The 22,340-nt window shown below is 40.1% G+C and overlaps 1 pseudogene; it reads right to left on the bottom strand.

The window, feature by feature from the left end:
* Positions 1-4,619: 4,619 nt before the first annotated feature.
* On the bottom strand, positions 4,620-4,952 carry LOC118892515 (annotated as a pseudogene).
* Positions 4,953-22,340: the final 17,388 nt, after the last annotated feature.

Here is a 22,340-nt window from a genome sequence, read left to right as displayed (position 1 = left end):
GTTTAAAGTTCTATCAACTGTAAAATTCCATAGGGAGCTTAAAAAACTCATCCAAAGTCAAAAAGCTACTTGGTGGTGGAGATGAGGTATAAGTTCTGGTCTCTTTGCTCCCATAGCCCATGCTCTTTTCTTGGTGTTAATGTCTCTGGAAGATGGATCAAGGGACATAAGTAATTGCTGTACAAACAGTCGCATGTCCAGTTATTTGGGGAGCAAAGACACAAACATGTGAGTAAGACAAGAGGTTCTTTCTCTCATCCTCCCTCCTCTCCTTTCCTCCTGCTACATTTATTATCCATTATGTGGCACCCAGTATTCCAGGCTCTGGGCTACAGCATCCCCCATCTTGTAGCTATCAGTCTAACAGGCAAGACAAATTGGTAAACAGCTAGACAAATAATCTAATGTGCAGTAATGATAACTGCTAAGAAGGACAGTAAAGCAGGGCAAGGGGTAAACAGCAACAGAGCTTGTATATTGGATGGGGTGGTCAGGGAAGGTGACAGTTGTGTAGGTGACACCTGAGTTGGTGACATCTGAGCGGAGACTTGAATGAAGAGAAAGCTTGCAAGGAGGTGGGGTGGGGAAGGGAACAACACATGTGGGACCCAAGGCGGGAGCTGGCTTAGTATTTTGTGAGTTCAAAGTGCGTCTGGGTTGGAGAAAACCCAGGAGGGTTTTGGGCATGAAGCTGGAAAGTTCAGGAGAGGCTTGTGGGTGGGCTGTGAAGACTTCAGATTTTGTTCTGAGTGAAGTTAGAAGCCATTAGAGAATTTTGATCAGAGAAGTGATAGGATCTGACTTAACATTTAAAGAGAATCATGGTAGATATTGTGTGTAGATTAGATTTTAGGGGGCAAGGAGCCCAGTTCAGAGTCTATTGCATTTGCCCACACATGAGAAAACCCAACATGAATGGTATTGAAAACAAATACTTCAACACTTCATTCTTTCATTTTGTTCTTATCTTTGGATTTTTAATTTCCATTCTTTGTAATTCTCTTTAAATTTCATATATTCTTCCTATGTTCAAGGTACTGTGAAAGTTGCCTTTCGTGTCTTTATCCCTTCCTTTAAACCTTTCCCTACCATCTAGATTTTTTTTCTAAACCAAATTACAGGTTGTTCAACTTATCTCAACAGAGGTAGAAAGATTCAATTGCTTTGGTTTTTTGATAACACTAATCTAGCTGCAGACCTGAAACGAAATGAACTGACATGAGACTGATGGCAGGCCAGCCCGCCTTCAGCGACAACACGCTTTCTCAATGACAGCAGGCTAACTCTGGAAACAGTTGGGACAAAGGCCTGAGTTTGTAATCAGCTTCAAACTTGGACTCTTCCATTTGGGTAGCACTTGCTGTTTTCCCACTGAAGAGGGTGATTGAATGGAGACGATTATACATCCCATGACACTGAGAGCTATTAATATAGGTAGAATAATTGAGCAAGTGTACTTGCTGGAAAATGTAACTACTTTACACATCATTGTAAAATGTTTTCCAGGCTATACTGGCATCCCTTCAGCCATGAAAACATTCAGATGTTAGAAAAAAAAAAAAAAAAAGATGCTTCCTGAACACTTAACCATAAAAGTAAATGATATTGCTTTAGACTGCTTTGTTAACACTCCAGCCATCTACACATGGAAGTTATTACATACCCTGTGTTTGTTTAAATGTTGGTGTTGCAATGCCAGCTCTGTTGTTTGTTAGTATAATGCTTACTTCTGTGTAAATGAGTGAACAGCCCAATACCCTTCAACATCTTTTTTTGGAAACATTCCTCCGCTAAAGAACGAGTCTCTCCTAAATACATTATGATGATTTTATGTCTTCTCTCTAATTTACAATATTCTTGGGTTTTGAAGCTGGATTATGTTCATGTATAATTACTCTCACATTGCTACGAGGGGCCGAATTGCGGGAATGATAGAGCATCCGAAGGCTGGCTCTGGGAAGAGTTTTAAGCAGGTCAGCCGCCTTTGCTCATGCTGTTTCCCAATACAGATGGCATTTTCTATCAGCATGTACTTGTCCAAATCCTCTTGCTTAAAGGTCAAGCTTAAATCTCACTTCCTGGAAGAAGTTGTACTTGAGTCGTTTAGCACATGTAATCACTCTCTTTTCTCAGAGAAAAGGGACAAGAATGGATATTTTCTTAGCAACTCCTGTGTTGGATCATCACCTATCTCATCTAACATTTACACAAGGACTCCGTGAAATAGGTATTATTATCTTGGTTTGGCAAAGGGAAATGAACTGACGTATCCACGGTCACGTAGCTAGGAGGTAGGACAGTCAGGATGTGAATTCAGGTCTGTCTGACAGTAAAACTCTTTCTACCATGCTGTATGACTTCTTAGAACTTTCAAGGTGTTTAGAGCAAGATACACATTCCTTAGCACTGCCTTAGATACTGTTGCTTGGTATTTGCAATTGTCTCATGTGTGGGTTTTCTACTCCCAGCAATGGTTGAATGCCTTTGAAAGCAGTTCCTAGAAACACAAAGAAGACGTGTCCTCCACCTCATAGCAGTTTGGCACAGAGTTACAGACACGAAGTGAAAGGTATTTCCTAACCCATTTTAGGGAGTCCGATGGAAGTCTACAGAGGATACTGAGGGAGACACAAAGGATGGAGTGGTCTCTTTCTTCTACCTGTGGACGTTGGGGTAAGGGTGGGTGGGAACAGAAAAAGATTTTGTAGAGAGATGATACTTTAGTTCTTCAGATGAGCAGGTATTTGTCAGGAACCAGGAAGACTTGGTTCAGGGGAAGGGGAACTGAGGAGAGGCTCAAAGGATAAAACATCCCGGGCAACAAGAAGGCACTGGGCCAGGAACCACAGCCAGTTGTGTGTGCTGCAGAGTGGTAAACAGCTCAGTATGATTGGATCACACATTGAGAGGACAGGGCAAGGGGGACATCCGGACAAGTGGCTAGAGGGAGAGGAGGGCAGGGGCCAGGACGTGAGTTTCTTGAATACTTACCGAGTTTGAATTTTATTCATTGTTTCTTATGCCACTGAAAGATTTTAAGCAGGGGTACAGTTTAATCCAACACAGAACTTTGTTTTGTATATGTATGTGGTAGGGGAATTGTTTGAAAGGTACTTAAATAGTAGACAGGAGGGCAGTTAGGAGACTATTGCAGTTATCCTGGCGGGAGGTGATGAGGACCTGGATTAGTGAGGTGCCATGAGGTAGGAGGATAGTCATGGAGACACAGGCAGTCTAGCTTTCTTCTGTGGACTGCCTGGAATGCTTCTTGCGGGCAGGGGTCATCTCATACTCTGTTGGCCTTTATAGTACAATCCCAAACACGTGGACTCCCTATTTCTTATGCCTGCAGTGCTAAGAGCTGCATTTGCTGTAAAATAATGAATCAGAGTGGAGATGACTGCAAAGCATGACAGTCCTTTAGCATTTGAACTTCCCCAAGACAGGGAGTGAAACTTAGCCCTCCTTTCTGCAGTGTCCCCATGTGGGCAAAATTACCATCATCATTAGCTGGTATTAGAAGCAGTGAATCGTAGATGAAAATAACTTTAGAATTAAAAATAACTTTTTCAGAAAAGCGAGGAGGAAAAATCAGAATGATTACCAAAATAATTTTTCTAGCAGGACTCTGGCTATTTATATTCCCATATAAGTGAAACTGAATTATATGAACGAGTGTTAAAGCAATTTAAGTGTTTCAAGTTCTTAATTGTGTGTCCTTGAAACCTATCATATTTGTGGTGGGTAGCTGTAAATCTGTGTTGACAGGTGTAAATTTACACTAATAAATTAATAACACAAGTAAGAAAGCAAACCCGCTCCTAGGATGCTGGGTTAGCTATAGAACTAACAGTATCAAGAAAACACAGATCCAATGTCACAGATCCAATCCAATCAATTCCGATTGATTTTTCCTCTTGATTAGACTAAGATATGTACAGATGAAATTATAACACTTGGTATTTTTCTCACCTGTGTTTTTCACTTATTAAGCTTATTCATCACACTTCTCTACCATTTCTACATCTAGAGGTCTGCTTTAAAGGTGAACCAAAAAAATTAAATACACAGCATCTCTAATGAAGGCTCTGGCAGAGTTTTCCATTCTCTCTATGTGCTGTGACACTGTGAACCTCAGCAAGCTGTTTATCTTCCACGTTCCAATTTCTAGGTTTCTTCTCAAGATCTGTGACAGCTCAATAAGTGAATGTTTTCTTGTTTTGGGTCCTCTGTACTTCATCTCGAATCTCCTTAAAAAGGGGGGATTCTGTCTTGTCATCTTTGATCATCTTCAGTTCCTAATAAAATGTCTTGGCACCTAACAGGTGTCATTTAATCTATGCTAGATGAATAAGGACAAATGTCTGTCCTTCTGGTACAGGGAATATTGTTTTTGGTGTGAGATTGGGTGAAAGAAGGAGATACTAGTAAACTAAATTGATAGAAATCATTGAGAAAGTAGGAAAACACCTGGCATGGCACATGATATGTTCAATTTTATGTAGGCTGAGTTCACCAGAAGCATCACCTTAAATGAAACCATTTTGGTGGATCTTTCTTTTTTCTTTTTTTAACAAGAGAACAAATCCATACTTTTATTTATTTACTTTTCAATAAGTTTAAGTCCTTGAAGGGTTCAGAATCACTTGGATTCTGTGTCCAATGGCCTTAGCAGGAAGGTTGCTTCGGAATTTGGCACGAACCATGCCACTGTTTCCATGAATGCAAGTTACATTTCCCCAGATTACTCTGGTTTTGTTCAATTTTCCACCAGGAGTTACTGTGTTGTTCTTTGCTTTGTGCACATACGCACACCTCTGGTCTGCATAGAATTCAGTTTCATCTCAAGCATAAACACCTTCAATTTTAAGAAGAGCTGTGTGCTCTCTCAAGTTCCGGGGACCCCACTTACAGCCAGCAAAAATGGCCTCGGACCACAGCCTTCCAGACATATTTGTCGGTTTAGAAGTCCTGTGCCCAGTAGGCCTGCACGGGCTCCAAGACGGCCGAGAGAGCCTTTTTGGTGTGATCTTCAGGATTTTTGACCTCTTAAGCTCTGAACCATGAACAATTATTTTTTAACAGTAATATCCACTTAAAAATTCAGACTTAGAAGAACAAGTCTTCAGGAACTTCTTTCTGAAAAAGTGAAACGCTACAAAATCTTAATCATATGTACAGATAGCTAAACCCTGAAGGCCTGCATGCACAGCTCGAGCGGTTATATTGTTAGCTCTGCCTCTAGTGGGTGGGTTGAGCTAGGTGGGACACCAGTCACCCCCATGGTCACCTGGGCTGCTCTGCCTCTTCAAAGTGACTAGGCAAGACTCTCCACCCTCTTGATCTTGTAAGAAATGATTTTAGCTTTTCACCATTGAGTATGATGTTAGCTGTGGGTTTGTCATATATGGCCTTTATTATGTTGAGGTAGGTTCCCTCTATGTCCACTTTCTGGAGAGTTTTTATCATGATTGGATGTTGAAAGTTATCAAAAGCTTTTTCTGCATCTATTGAGATGATTGTATGGTTTTTATTCTTCAATTTGTTTATGTGGTGTATCACACTGATTGATTTGTAGATATTGAAAAAATCATTGCATCACAGGGATAAATTGCACTTGATCATGGTGTATGATCCTTTTAATGTGTTGTTGGATTTGGTTTGCTAGTATTTTGTTGAGGATTTTTGTGTCTATGATCATTAGTGATACTGGCCTGTAATTTTCTTTTTTTGTGCTATTTTTGTCTGGTTTTGGTATCAGGGTGATGGTGGCCTCATAGAATGAATTTGGGAGTATTCCTTCCTCTACAACTTTTTAGAATAGTTTCTGAAGTATGGGTGTTAACTCTTCTCTAGGTGTTTGATAGAATTTTCCTGTGAAGCCATCTGGTCCTGGACTTTTGTTTTTTGGGAGTTTTTAAATTACGGATTCAGTTTCATTACTGATAATTCATCTGTTCATATTTCCTCTTTCTTCCTGGTTCAGTCTTGGGAGATTGTGCCTTTCTAAGAATTTGTCCATTTCTTCTAGGTTGTGTCCATACGCAGTCTGCCTGTACTAGTTTCCTACTGCTGCCATAACAGTTTACCACAAATTTACTCATTTACAGCCACTTCCACAGTTCTGTAGATCAGAAGTCTTTGTGGGTTCTACTGGGTTCTCTGTTCCCGTTCTCACAAGGCCAAAATCAAGGTGCCAAACAGGCTGGGCTCTTCCCTGGAAGCTCTGGGGAAGAATCCATTTCCAAGCTCATTCTGATTGTTGGCGGAAACAGCTTTTTGCAGTTGTAGGACTGAGATCCTCATTTCCTTACTGGCTGTCAGTCAAGGTCCGCTCTCTGTTCCAGGGGCCCCCTGGGTTCCTTCCCATGTGGCCCCCTCCATCTTTAAGCCGGCAGTGGTCCATTGAATCCTCTTGCTTCAAATCTATCACACTTCCCCTTTGCCTTTCTCTTCTACCACCAGCCAGAACATGTTCTCTGCTTTTAAGGATGCATGTGTTACATTGGGTTACTCAGACAGTCCAGGGTAATCTCCCCATGTTAAGGTGAACAGGCTAGAAGCCTTAAAATTCCACCTGCAAAGTCCTTTTTGTCATGTAACAAAACATATTCATGTGTGTGATACCTTAGAGTCACAGTTTCTGGGGACTAGGGTGAGGCATTTTTAAGAGGCCATCTTAGAAATTCTGTTACCGCACCTCCCCAAAAAGAGGTCTTCTATAGAGGGTATCTATGGGTAACAGTCCGTTAACAAAGCACTGTCACTTTGCATATAGCCTCGATGAGTTCCCTTTAGGTCTAGTTTCTGAAAATGAGACATTTTATTTGATTAATTGAAAAAGAAACCAGGTAACTAACAATAAGAGGACTGAAACTTAGGATGTGTTTCATGTGCATGTAGGAACTTGCCTGTGCACAGAAGGTGTCAGTTCATCTCATGGTCGCTCAGCTATGTTATGGGTACTGGTAGCACCATGTGTCGTGCTTTGACTATATCATATCTCAGTGCAGCATTGAATGAGAACATGGATGCTGATGATTGTTAAATCTCAGGTAGTAAATTTATGTAGTGGGAATTACCACTCTTTGGGATAAAGCTTCCTTTTTTTTTTTTCCAAGCTAGAAAATGCTTATAGGAACAATTCATGTCATGAAGGACTATCAGTGTATATATGCTCCTATCACCAGCTTCCAGGTGACATGCAAGAGAAGCTAGTTAACTTTTAGTTACTAATTCAATAAGGAATTTCAATAACCCAACAAATTAAAATAAGTGGGAAGTGCAGTGCAGATTTAATACTTGAACGTATACCATCAATCTTAAACTTGCTAAATAAGAAAATCAAACTCATTTTCATACTGAAGAATAAAGGGATTACTATGTAGTATTTGACCCCCAAAAGGTGTTGTTAAGGTAATGTTATAATCGATGGAAACTGAGAATTTAGGAAATGAGAGAACATGGAGCCATACGTCAAAAGTGCCCTAAGACAGATACAGGTAGTAAATCTCTACATTACATATTTTATACAAGATGCCTATTTTATACATTCTGTTTTATACATCCCCCCACCTTGTATGTTTTTCAGGCTTGTTGGTTTGCTTATTAGCTTTTAGAGTATGGACTTTTTTTTTTTTTTTTTTTTCTTTATTGGAGTATAATTGCTTCACAATGCTGTGTTAGTTTCTGTTGTACAGCAAAGTGAATCAGCCATATGCATACATATGTCCCCATATCCCCTCCCTCTTGAGCCTCCCTCCCATCCTCCCTATCCCACCCCTCTAGGTCATCGCAGAGCACCGAGCTGATCTCCCTGTGCTATGCTGCTGCTTCCCACTAGCTATCTGTTTTACATCTGGTAGTGTATATACATCAGTGCTGCTCAACATCACTAATTATTAGTATGTACTTTTATGGAAGAAAAACATGTAATGATTTGGGATGGGAAAGAAATGTTATAATAGTAAAGAAGGCATTAACTAGATTTATTAAAATTTAAAAATAAATGTTAAGTGGTATAATATGGATGACTGTATACTGACCTGATAAGCAATTTCCATACATAACTTTTGATGACATTGTGAGATGTTATGACCATTGGTGAGATATCATATTTCTGCAGACATTTCTGTGTCTTTAATATGAGAATCATGGAATCTTCTCTAAGTTTTCTCCCATGAGACCACTTGTAAGAGCAAAGCTAGTTGGTACTTATTTAATGCACTGAGGTCCTTTGCAGGGCACATTTAAAGCACTGTTTTGATTTAATTCTGAATCAACTGTATTCCTGAGTTTGGAAAATCAAATTTTAACATGAACTTGCAAATAGCCCCAGTGCTTCACCCCTAATTCATATTCCAGCAACCTTCACTGTAGCAGGAAGCAGAGTCAAGCTGTTGCCATGAAGATTGTTTCAAGAGCTCAGAAATCCTCAAGGGACCCCTTTATCACTGCTTTTCAAAGAAGCCTTTATTCCTCTCTTCTCCTGTTTCCTGCAAAGGGAGTTGTGTCTAATACTTGAGGACATGGTGAGGCCAAAAAGGACCTGAGGACTCCTCCAGACTGTGATCTCCGGAATTGTGAAATCTATCATTCTGTCCCTATCCTTCTTTCTTCCCACTCTACCACATTGTAACAAATGCTGTTGTTTTGTGAAACTTTACTGGATGGTAAAACCTGCTTTTTCATTTTTAAAGGACTGTGCTCCCAGGCCAGTTGGCATTTGTCTTGTTTTAAGTCTTCTGTGTAAAGGTCCATCAGACTCATTAAAGTAACATTTTTGGACTATGTTATCTATTTGAAGATCTTAATATACAATTAACATTTAATTTGAATCTGTGTGTTATGCCACCAAATAGGTAACATATCCATTCAAGACAGAAAGAAAAAATTAAATAATTTTTGCACCTGCATAACAACTGGAGAGGTGCCAGAAGCTTTCCTCACTCTTGATATACAATTTTCTTTATTAATGGGCACCAAAAAGTGTCTTAATCTAAGCCAATAATGTTAACTTTTATTTCAAGGTATGTTATGCTTAAATTTTTTTTTCCTCTGAAAGGTGATGAGATAGTAAAAATTAAAAAAAGTAGAAAAAAGTGTGTATTGATATTGCTAATTACAGATATGAATGTATAGGCAAAGTTAGTGTATGGATTTAATGTATTTTCAGTACATTTAGAAATAAAAATCATCTCACGTATTTCATCTTATATGAGGTAACTGGGAATTGCTATTTCACTTTTGAAAGGAAAAATAGAAGCTTTTTATTTTATTTTTTTGGCCACACCCAGTGGCATGCGGGATCTTAGTTCCCCGACCAGGGATCAAACCCGTGACCACTGCAGTGGAAGCGAAGAGTCCTAACCATTGGACCACCAGGGAATTCCCAGGAAAAATTGAAGCTTTTTAACGTCACAACATTCTTAGGGAAGCATAGTTGTTCTATTTCATAGGGGACATGGAGAAAGAGAAAATAATGTAGATTTTTAAGGAGGCTAAAGGAGGTGGACTTTCTCAATCATATTTATACTCAGTCCAACAGATCTTAACATTTTCTTCTGAAAAGAATATTAATCTTGGTCATGCATTATCAGACTAGGCTGTGAGTACATTCTGGCAGAATATGGATGTATATGAAAGTAGAATATGAATATATATGAAATGTATTATATGCAATATATGTATTATTTATAATGAGGCAGAAGCTAAATTTGTATTTATTTTTGAGCTAAAACATTAGAGTTCAGGAATTCCCTGGCGGTCCAGTGGTTAGGACTTGGTGCTTTCACTGCCGGGGCCAGGGTTCAATCCCTGGTTGAGGAACTAAGATCCTGCAAACTGCGTGGTATGGCCTAAATAAATAAATAAAATAAAACATTAGCGTTCAAAGACATTACAGCTTATGGGAAAGCAAAACTGACCCATGAAGTATGAATTTATTCTTCTCTGAAGTAAGGGCTTTTTCAGTGGCAAAGCTTGAGAATGCTGATCTGTATGATGGGGAAATTAGTGTTTGGACAAGAAATAAACTAATATATTCTGTTATGGTCTAAAAAGGAAAATAATACTTGCCTTCAGCTATTTAGAATTACTGTACAGATCCAGGCTTACAGTAAGATGACCATTTTCCCATTTTCAATTATTTGAGGATATAAAAACAAAACAAATATCATTATTGAGTACATGCTATATACAAGCCAGAACTGTATGTACTGAAGTGGCCAAGGCAGGCAGAATTCTTGGCCATAAGGAGGGCAGGCCCTGGCCAAGATTCAGGGTAGCAGGAAAGGTCTAGCCAAGTGGATGGAACATAATGTCCCATAACATGTAGAAATTGGCAAATGGGAACAAATGATTTCTTAGCAAGTTAGAGGCCTCGGGCTGGTCTAAAGGAGGTAAAAAGAATATGTTGACAGGCAGGTGGAAACAAAATAATGAAATGTCCAGAGGGAAGCATTTGGAAAGCATCAAGTCGACCTGGTTGCAGGTAGGAAAACCAAGTCCTTGGGAGCGGAAGAAAGTGACCGACAAGACTTCTAGTTTAGCAGAATCAAGGCATAGGGCTTACCATCAACCTGGGACTCAGCAGGCAGGAACCTTCCGGGGATCTGGGGTCAAGCCTGTTTATGGTTCTTAGAATACTGCTGTCTTGAATGCGGTTGGGGTGAGGCTGACAGCAAGTGTGATTTGATGCTTGTCCCTCAGTACTGACCTGAGTAGCTCATGATGGTTATCTTGTCAGAAAAGGGGACTAATTCTAGAGCTCAGAATAAGGAAGAAAATGCAGACAGTAGTCATACATATAGTCTCAGGTGAGGAGTGAGGAAAGCTTCTGGCACCTCTCCAGTTGTTATGCAGGTGCAAAAATTATTTAATTTTTTCTTTCTGTCTTGAATGGATATGTTACCTATTTGGTGGCATAACACAGATTCAAATTAAATGTCAATACATACTTTAATGTTTTAATCAATGTACATACTAAATGATTTGAATTGGAAAAGGAATTTTGGGAATAGAATCCAATGTTAAGCTTGACAGGAAGTGAATATTTGGACAAGGAATACTGGAGCATTCTACCATGGCATATGTTCAGGTTTAGAATAAGACTACTCTATTTTTCAAACCAATCTAGGGATACATAACCAAATCTAGATAGAATGGGAATATTAAATTAAAAATTCGCTTGTTAGAATGGAATTCAGACCTTCCATGTAGAACTGCAGGAGAAGTGCAGTCAGCAGTGACCTGTAGGAATGAGGACCTGGCTTGATGGAGGGAGAATGGGAGAGTCTGGTCCAGCAAGGACAGAAGTACAGTTAGGAAGAGCCCTGGAAAACAAGTTCTCTTTCAAGTTGCACTGGAAGTAGGCATGCACTTGCTTATGCTAGGCTTGAGCTTTGTGTGGCAATCAGGATCAGTACACAACACCCCCCTTTCTTTGCCCGTTCCGTTGCTGCTCTTGGGGGTTTGCAAGCTGCCTGCTCACATGAATCTCCATTTTGTCCACGCCTGGCAATAGCTGCTCGGAACCTCGCCTCTGGCAGCTGATGAGTTCAAGTGTCCAGACCTGTCATGATGCTCTCCAGGAGGGGCGTCAGGCTGTCATCAGCTCTTAGGCAGCCCCCAGCTGACACAAAAGGCCTTTCACTGAGTGCCCTTTTCTCTGAAGCTTTTGAATTGCATATTTTGATAGCGGTTGAGGTAAGAAACAAGTTCAGAATCCAAACTGAGGCATTCAGTTGCTCTCCTAACCACTTGGCCTAATTTCTTTAGTCACTATTTTGCAGTTTGGGCCAAGTTTGCATAGTTTTGACAATTTCAAGACGTTAGATGCAACCATTGATTTCTTCAGAAGGGCTGTTCCATGGGTCATGACAACTGAGCAGCTGGGCACTTTCTTCTCATCCTCATCATAGCCAAGGAAATGAAAAGACCACAGGTTTAAGTAAACTAGATGAAGCTAATCTTTCTTCCTCTGGACCCAGCTCAAGTCCGCTTCATTCTTCAGCAGAAGAATGTCAGGCCCTGCCTCTGAGGTGCTTCTCTTGCCATAGATGATGTGACACAACCATACTCTTGACCAGAATCTAAGACAAATCTTGACCTTAGCATGTGAGAATTACAGAGTTTTACCCAGATTTCTTCTTGCTGTTACTCTGCTACTGACCTGTACGCCTATTGTGATAACTAGGGTTCAAACTTGTTAACAATTTTGATAAAATGATTTTTCTTTCCTGCTTTTCTTGGTACCCCTATCTTTGTTTATTATATACGTATGCTTCCAGAATCAGGGTCCAATATACTTGTGTAGTGGGTGTTTATTTATGGCTATCGTTTATCCATTATGCCTTCTTTGGTAACCACATCCCAAATTTCTTCAGGGGCCATGCCTTCCCCAGTTGCAGAGATGGAATACATGACCCAGTTTTAAGTCATTCATGTTTCACTAGCCTGTGACATGGGTTCGAGGCTAGGCATGTGACTCAAGCAGGTTCCATCAGAGTGAGAACGAGAGCTGTTTTGTAGACTCTATCAATAAACACAGGCTTTAGTTTTTGCAAGCTAAGGTCTAAGGAACTGTATAGTATGGAGCTTTAGCAATCATTTTTGGGCCATTGATGGTGATTGTGTTAAACAATGAAGCTAATACACAGAGGAGAGGAGAGCTAAGTAGAGGTGACAGAAGCAGACCATCTTGTGACGTCATTTGAATCCTTCCAAGAATCCATGTCTTTATTATTTTTTTAAATTGAAGTATAGTTAGTTTACAATGTTGTGTTAGTTTCTGGTGTGTAGCAACGTGATTCCATTATATATAGGTATCTCAAGAATCCGTGTCTTAACCCAACTCTGAGTCAGTTTATTCTCTACTTTGCTTTAACAAGTTTGTCTTGGATTTTCGGTATCTTGAATTTAAAAAAAAAGTAACTGAGCATTTCAATCTAATGCTTGGGCTTGGCTACTTGCTGACAGGCTTCTTGATATCACCTGTGGTCTGGGTCTTTGATCATCTTCACCCACCTTCATACTTTCTATGCTGGGTTTACACCCTGTTGGGCCATCTTGATATTTCATATTCAATTCTGATGCTCTTTTATAGTCTGGATGAAATTCCAAGATATAATAACTGTGTTTTTCCCCTTGAGTATTTTAGGAAAGCTTAATGACTCAATAAATAAATTACCTCTTCAATAACTCAAAGTGGAGAGGCTTCAAGGAATTTCACATAACTGACCACTGGGTACACAAATATATTAAGGTCAGTGGCTCATTAGTTTTTCTTTCTCTATCGTGGATATTGTTATATCATTTTACTTTCTTTGATCGTGACCTTTCTGACATTCTACTTGGCTGGCAAGTAACAAGATAACTGCTCATAAAGGGAAGAGATGATGAAAGAGATTTCTGTAATAGATTTTACTATAATGGGATCAGAATGGCAGGGAAAGAAAAGGAGTAGTTAGAGGCAAAACAGCCCATGGTTCTCACTACCATGCATCTTGTGGTTTTCTGAGAAATTAAAGATGACCTGAGAAGCGAGGTTCAAACAACACATTTTGAAATCAGTAACAGTCCTAGGGACCTTCTCCTATAGACCATGGACTGTGTGAGAATGGAGGTTGGTTCTGGGTATTATGTTGAAGCCCAATCTGTGTTTCAAAATAAAGGCCAACTTAAGCCTTTTAACAATACTAACAATGCCCTGTGGTAAAAGTTCCCATTCTATTCCTTGTGGTATCCAGTACCTCTTTTAACCCTAATTGTACCTTTTTAATTTGAGCTTTCCCCAAACTCTTCTTTTTTTTTATGGTTCATTCTGTGCTGAGGGGATACAGATGCCTCATGGGTCAAAACCAAACCAAACCAAACATAACTGCTCCACAGCAAATTGAGAAACACCTGAAGTTTTCTCCATTCTTGGCCCTCTCTTTCCTTGATTGCTTCCAGCTCTCCTTCTCTGCCCTTCTACTGAGGTTCTCCCCTCTGCTTTTTGATTTTGATCCATTGTGTAAAACATTTCAGCTCAGTGCTAAGAAAGTAGCTAGGAAAGAAGCTTGCAATACGAGGGGCAGAGAGGCTTCTGGAGATAAGGAGGAGCGACAAGGGCTTGATGCTTTTAATTTGGAAAGTCTTCATAGAAGAGCTTAAATATGAACAGTTTTGAAAAAAGGAGAGTCATCATGATTTAAGCAGAGAAAATGTAAGGGATTACTAGGAAAATGAGTCAGCTGGAGAAGATAGTCCACCTTTGTTAGTTAGAATTAGATTCAGTTGTTAATAGGAAATATTAGACTTAAAAATATTAAACAAAAAACAGTTTATGAAACATCAGTATGTTAGGATGTTAACGTGACACTTTAAACACTAGTCTGGTGCTTTGTGGTCATCAGGGATCCAGGCTCCTATCATTCTTCTCTTACCATCTGAGGTCATGGCTTTCATTCTCAAAAGTATTACCTCTTGGTCCAAAATGGCTTCTGAAGCTGTAGTCATCAAATGTGTTTTGTAGTTGGGAAGAAGGAAAAGAGGCAAAAGGGGAAACTTTTCTTCCAGTGAAGTTGGTTTCCTTTAAGCAGTTTTCCCAGAATTCCCATACAGGACTTCTGTTTATCTCATTGGCCAGAGCTTGGTCACATGGACATACCTTGCTGTAACATTGTCTGGGAAATGTAGTCTTTTAACTGGTTGTATTTCCATCCCACATAAAATCTGGTCTTGTAAGTAAGGAAGGAGGAGGGAATGGCTCTTGGATAGCAGCTTGTACTCTGCTGAAAAAATCCTTGAAATCTATGGTTGCTTTTTAGGAGATACACTAAGTTATTAGAAGCTTTACAGACCTGCAAGGAATTTGGTTCTTCTTATTTTCAATGTATGAATTGGTAAGAGTCTTAGTAAGAATATTGGCCTTGAGGGTAATGACTTGGGTATAAGAGGATGGAAATTGTAATTTCTGAGAAGGGGTTTATAACATTTGGTTATGAGTAAAGTAGAGAAGGATGTAAAGATATTTTAAAGTTTGGGGGTTAAATATGACAAAAATGGTCAAACAGAAGTTAGAAAGGGATGAGTAGCCTACAGTAAAATATATGAATTGAAAACTGAAAAAATTGAGGTAGATTTCAATTATATGCTTGTGGTACTGGACAAGGGTGGGGAGAAAGCCTAAAATAAAGTAAACAATTGGTAGTATTTAGAAGTAAAACCAGTGCATTTTAGTGTTGAGGTTGGCCATCTGGTTGAGAGGCAAGTCATATAAAGTAAATGAGTGAAGGGGAACACTTGTAACACAATAGGGAATATTGGAAATTGTAGGGAATATTCTAAAGGGGCAGCTGCTGCTTGGCTGCAGCCAATCATTGCCATCAAAGAAATCAGGCTTAGGTCTTCTACTTTTTCAGGAGAAGATAGAAATCCAGACTTTTATATAACCTTCCAGATTTAAAAATAATTGTTCAGGTCAAGCAAATATGTCTGAAGACTGGATTTGCCCAATGGATCAGTTTTGCAACTTCTGATCTAGTTCAACATCTTTATTTTACTGAGACTGGGAGAGATCTAGTGACTTGCCCAGGGTCACATATCTCATCAGTAGATCCCTGCCTCTTGACTCCCCATTGTCTTCCTACTTTTAGAGCTAAGAAAGTCACATGGAACTGTTTGGTGGAAAGGAATAATCAGGGGAATTAGGCGTTTCACATAGGTTTGCAGTTAACTCCAAAAGTGCCTAGCACAGTGCTTAGCATTCAGGGGCATCTATCAATGTTAGCGCAATCTCTATGTGAATTGTTCAAAACATGTAGGTTAATGAATGAAATAGAGGAAAAGGAAAAAGCGAAAGAGTAATTATCACACCTTGGGGACTCCCCATAATTAACCATGGAAACAAGATAATGAATTAGCAAAGATGGCATCCAAGGAGCAGTCAGAAGCAGCCAGGATTTCTTTGTGAACCTCATGCCTTTACCTTTGCCCTAATTACAGCTTTAGGCTGTAAATGTTTTAATTTGGGGGTAATTTCCAGCCCTTTAATAAATTTCTTTCTAATTATACTGCCACCTTAAACTTATAGCCTCATAAGAAAGTGTGGTCTTCAGAGAATATTTCTTCTCCCTTTAGTTGAAATTAGATAGATTGATTAATTTTGGCTTAAATTTCTAAAAATGTGCAGTTGTATCTTGAGATTATCCCACCATTAGTGGTTAAGTGTCTCCAGAATAAGTAATTACTGTCACTAAAAGACAAATTTGTCAGAAGAAATGTCCTTTGAAAATCCCCTTTTTGGTATAAATATGTCCTTACGTGTCACCAAAATTTGCTGTATTATCTTAATAACATAGATCACAGGGAAATAATTTTTAAAGTGACCAGTTCTATTTTAGGTTTTAATGTGCATAGTGAAATATATTTGTAAGACACTGTTTAAAGTTCTTAGGAGAGAAGTCCCTGGAAACTAGAATTTTTAATTTAATGCTCATGTTAGAATCTTGACTAGAGAACACAATGGAAAGACCTTGGGGATCTGGTAGATTCCATGGGCAATTTATCTCAGAACTAACTGCTTTTGCAGTAGATTTTGCTTACAGTAGTAACAGCCTGTATTTATAGTTTGTTCTCCTGGCAATTATCTCACAAAACTGAATTACCTACAAGGTCAGTGGTGCTGGACTAAGGTTACATACTGGTAAATTTTTTTTTTTTTGATTGGATTTATCACTGTAATACCCCAGCTAAGCAGTGCTGGAATACAGTCACTAAAAAGAGAAGAAAAAATGTCTATTAATCATTTGATGTTTAGCCATGCCCTTATACTTTTTTTCTTTCCTTTTTAGTTCCAAGTCACATATAAAATACCTACAGATCTCAACAAGAAAATGGGATTCTTCTCTGCTATCACCTGAAGCTGCTGTGACCATAAAACTAAAAAATTACATTTTGTCTCCTTGCTCATAAAGAATTCCCACCAGAGCGGGTCCAATATCTTATCTTTCTACCCAGATAGTACTTGTTGCTAAATACACAGAGCCTGATTTTATAGTCTTCACTCAACTCTGACTTCCACCATTTTCAGTGGGGGCGGGAAAATTCTTATGAAAAGTTTATAAATGATGTGAAAATGGGCTATAATTTTGTAACTTGCATTCATTGTCATCTGGGATCTGTTGAGATTCTTTTGAGTAGAGTCAACCCAGTTCAGAGTTGTGTGCTACAGGTCTGCAGGATGGAGGAGAGAAAGCATGACCTCATCACTTGGATGGGAGTTTCTGACATTGCAGGGGCGAAGATGATGAAAATCAAAGATACCCTTGATCGTAGAGTTTTGAAAGCAACTCTAAAGCTCCCAGGGTGGACAGAAAAGAGGCCTTTCCCATCTCCACTGCATCCTGAGAAATGAGATGCAGCAAGAAGGATTTCAGGTTCTTAAATTTGGGGGTGTCACATAGCCCTCTGAGAATCAGATAAAAATTATGAACATTTTCACCAGAAAAAATATCCGTAAAGATACATACATAGAATTTTGCAAACTTGTGGTTTTATTTATTAAAAATTTGAAAGTATTTATTCCCTAAATACTTCTCTGGAGTTTTTCGGGGTCCTGGGGCCCAGGTTATGAATTCCTGGAACTCTGAGGATGATTGTGGAAACTTACCTTGGACATCTGTGTAATTTGTGTTCTCCAGCTACACTTACCTAATCTTATATTCGGGGTGATGTTAACAATAATAACCTGTGCTGTGTGTCTTTTGTGTCTGTCTGCCAATTCAGGAGATCTGTCTGCTGCAAAGTTCATTTCTCTCCCCCAAGTAATCATATCTGGAAGTCTCTGAGATGTTTCGGTTGTGTTCATGATCAAGGCCAGACAGTGGTCATATGATGTCCTCTGGTCCTGATGCCTTTGCTGGACACTGATGCCCTCTCTCTTGGATAGCTCTTGTTCCCCTGACTGTGGCCACCTCTATCAGGCACTGATGACCGCCTGATAGATGATGGCACATCCCTGCCACTTCTGCTGGGGCCCATGGTGTCCTGCTTCTGCTGAAACATTGGAGACTTTGAGGGGCCACGCATGCTCTGTCTTTTCCAGATTTCCAATGATTCCAGGTCCTGTGTCAAGGAGAATGCTTTTCTCTCTTTTGTGTAACTGTTATTCCAATTAGATCTTTCTAATGAGTTCTGATTTAACAGTCTTTAGCAAGACAGATCTTTAACTTTTATTTCTACTTCCTTCCTCCTTGGTGTGAAGGGCAAACCCAAGTGACCCCCGATGTACTCAGTCTTCTGCCGTGATTGAAGTGTGTCTCTGGTCCAGTGGTGTTTGCCTGATTCACTCTCCCTTTGGGAGCTCCTCATGCAAACACCTTTCCAGGGACCTATTCCCTACTTTATTGGGGGTACTCAGAATTTGTCCTCAACAAGGAAAGGACCAGCATAGATTTAAACTAGAAAATTCAAGAACATCAATATTTAAGAATAATATAGACAATAGTGTGACCTTTGGGGCTTAGGCATATTTTTAGGAGATATTTTGGAGAGCTCTTCCAGATCTCTATGTGCCCCTCCAGAGACAAACTCTTTGTAATTCTACTCTGCCCTACGTCCAAGCCAGTGTAGTATTGTGAAAAATTGCATTAACAAAATTCCAGGCTCTTAATGGAAATATGCACCTTCTTTATTGTAAATAACTCCATACAGTACCTGTAATGAGTTAGAATCAGGATGATCTTTCTGTCATGATTCTGTTTTTTAGACAATTCATGTACCTCAAACTCCACAGGAATCAATAAAATATGAATCTGAAATAATGCTGAATTTTAAAGCTTAGCATGCGGTGGGTGTATGGAAAAAATGCCTCACCATTTTTCTCACTGTCGTTTGAAGGTAGAGGTGTAGATCCATCAAACATTGGAAGCACATTTTGAAAATGCCGATATCTCCATCAGTTACAGATTTGTCATAATTAATGCTGATGCCTCCTGCTGTCCCACTGTATTCTTCACTCCTAATCATTTGTCCTCTTCTTGACATGCTGCACTGTGTTCAGCCAGCTCAGGGTTGGGCTCTCTCCAGTGTTCTGCGTGCCCTCACCTTCAATTTCCTACCAAGCCCATTGGCCATCCTCAAATCAAACAGGGAATTTCCAAACCAGTCTTCATCCATTTGTCTTATGAACTTTCTCTCCCTCCATATCAACTGCATTTTCTCTCATAAACTCTATTATTTAAGACAAGTTTTAAAATACTGAAATATTTTGAGGGACTCCTAGCATAGAAATATATGGGGTTAACTGGGATGTGAAAATAAAATGGAACTTGATATAATTTCTTTGTGAGGCTTATCTCTTAGGTTTCTATATAGTGTGGGGTGGGGGGGGTTGGTAGGAAAGGAGAATTCTGAAGTTGCAAAATAATTCTCTGACTCCTTAATAAGCTCTTTTGTCCGGCATTCTCTTTCAGGTAAATGCTTGGTTTTCAGCTTTTCTCTCTAGCTCCTTTCTGATATGGCATCTTGCCTCATGTAGGAGGAGGGCCCTATGTTATCTTGCGGTGTCAGGGCAGAGGGCCTCATTTTCTGCCAGGCCTCCTCTGGATCTTCTCTGTTCTCATTGGCCTGGTGTGCATTGAGGTGCATCTGACCCCTGGACTCTTAGAAATGTGTGCTGTCACTGCTGAAGTCTGTGACTCTGGCCATTTTCTTTCTTTCTTTTTTTTTTTTGAAATTTCTAATCTTTTCTCATGCTTTTATTTTTATTTATTTATTTATTTTTGGTTGCATTAGGTCTTCATTGCTGTGCACGGGCTTTCTATAGTTGCGGTGAGCAAGGGCTACTCTTCGTTGCGGTGCACGTGCTTCTCATTGCGGTGGCTTCTCTTGTTGCGGAGCACGGGCTCTAGGCATGTGGGCTCAGTAGTTGTGGCTCGCGGGCTCTAGAGCCCAGGCTCCGTAGTTGTGGCACATGGGCTTAGTTGTTCCGTGACATGTGAAATCTTCCCGGACCAGGGATCAAACCCATGTCTCCTGCATTGGCAGGCGGATTCTTAACCACTGTGCCACCAGGGAAGTCCCCCAAACCACATATCATTCTGAAGAAAAATGGGCATCATATGAATGGTAATAAGTACTATTGTTCTGCTCCTCATCTTTATCTTTTATCTGGGAACTCTAGTCCCACACAAAGTTTTCTGTGTTTATTTCTATGATTCTTTCTCACATGTTTCTCTACATAGCGTGAATGTATAACCAATCCTTCTCCATGGCCTCTGCTATCTGGGAAGCCCTGCTCATCACTTCCACGGTTGTCCAACACTGACGATGGAGGTGATGCTGTTTAGCCAAGGATGCCGTATCCGTTTACCTGCAAACTGAGTGCCCTCCACTGCTCTGCAAATGCTTGTTGCAGGGTCCTTGTTACAGGGGAACCTGACTGCTGTGGTCATGCCGCTGCTGCCAGTCGGGGGGTCCGTGCCTCCTGGCTGCTTCCTGTCCTGCCCTGCCTGCACTCAGATGGGCAGAACCCTTCACACACAGGGCCATGAGGAAGTGGCGAGCAGGTCTCTCTCCTCCTGGTACACTAGTCAGACTTCTTAAGTCTCAGGGAGTTTTGAGGATAAAAAGCTTATTCAGTATTCACTTGCCACTCAGTTCCATGCATAGCAAATCTAACCTTCTTGCTCCTCTTTTGGTCACTGGGGTGTTGCTATTGGGTCAAGCCTGTAAGCCTTATTTCCTCTTTGGGGATATTTTTTTGTGTTTGGTCTTTGGGAGGTTCCTTAATTTCTCATGCAAATGCAAAATGTGTAGGCTCTTCCAACCTGTTTTCCAGACACTATATCACACTGGTTGTAAAATTTATGCTTAATCTGGAGCTCCTACCTCCACATATAATTTAAATAAATTACAGATTTACACTTTTCTGTTTACAACTGTAAATATACCAAGCAATCCCTTATAAATCTTTCGGTCTCTTATCTTCTGGTTTGCCACATGGTTTCAACAAATTAAAGAAACACTTAAAATATCTGAATCCTCTCCCCACTCCCCCCCTTTCATGATAATGGGAATAATTGATTAAACAATCTCTTTGTGTGAGATTTTCTTTTCGGTAAAGGCTTGTCTTTCAGGTTTTTCTCCTCCTCCTGCTCTTTCTAAAGGTGGTATCTTATATTACATCTCCCTTGTTAGGTTGGTTTGTATGACTTTCCAAAAAAATCTGTTGCTTTCAAATTGGGGAAAAGTAAATTAAATGTAGTGAGATGGAATGAAATGACCCTCCCCCCATTAAGATCATAAATAATCTATTGGGAGATTGCACATCCATCCTGGTTGACTCAGACAGAGCCATTCTCAGCTAATGTGTGGGCTGCTGGTGATAAAAGCAGGAACAAGTAGGAGTCAGATGTTCCTTTAGCAAATGATGTCAGTTATTTCTCAAGGTTCTCAAGAAGTAGCTTTAAAATCATCTTACTATGGGGAGCATGTTTCCTTCAGGTGAGAATAGTGGACTGAGCCTCCCTAGGATAATTAATTGATTAATTAACTAATAATTAATCAATTCCTAGTGTGATGAGATGTGCTTGCCCTTAGTCAGGGAGGAATTTAGCACGAGGCTTCTGTGGAAATAAATGAAGACCAACCAAATGGGAACAAGCAAAGGCTATTTATTCAGAGCTTACAATGGGGTCAGCTACCATCTCTTTCGTTTTGGCAGAAACTCAAAGGTAGGCAGAAGAGTGGGAAAACTTTATAGTGGAAAAAAGGAAGGCTTCAAATATGCCCTGAATGGAGGCCGTTGGCCTGGGGAAGCTTAGGTGGGCTGGCTGGAAGTGGAGCAGCCTATGTGATTGGTTCAGGGTACATACTTGGCTTTTTCTGGTTGGTCCTGAGTTGGAAGGGGGACAAAGATGAAGGAATCCATCAATTATTAATCAAGTTCTGGCTGTTTGGGCTAATTGTTACAAGGGTTCTTGTTTGGCTTCCTGGACTGGTGGCTGGAGATAGTGGTCTGGCTTCCTGCAAGCCTGACGCAGCAGGCTGCCTTCCTGGTCTGTTTACTGTAGATCATGGGTTGGTGGTTGCTGCAGAAGGTGGGCCAGAATGTTGCTGCCTGGTCTGACCACAGTCTGTTTGTATATTCAGTCTCTCATTTCACTTGTGGAGAGTCAACCAAAATCAGGCTCCTTATTGTTTCCCTTCACACAGTTACGGCACCAGAGCTCATCCATCCTTTTGAAGCAGAATAAAACCTCCATGAACTTCCAGCTGAAACAGAAGCCACAAGAATTTTCAAAAACCAATTAGGAATAGGAAGCCAGCAGTGCTCAAACAGTGGAGGGTGGGGT

The sequence above is a fragment of the Balaenoptera musculus genome, chromosome 3, assembly GCF_009873245.2.
Source record: "Balaenoptera musculus isolate JJ_BM4_2016_0621 chromosome 3, mBalMus1.pri.v3, whole genome shotgun sequence".
In the NCBI taxonomy this organism is placed as follows: Eukaryota; Metazoa; Chordata; class Mammalia; order Artiodactyla; family Balaenopteridae; genus Balaenoptera; species Balaenoptera musculus.
The sequence above is the reverse complement of the archived record's forward strand: the minus strand, read 5'-3'. Positions and strand labels throughout refer to the sequence as shown.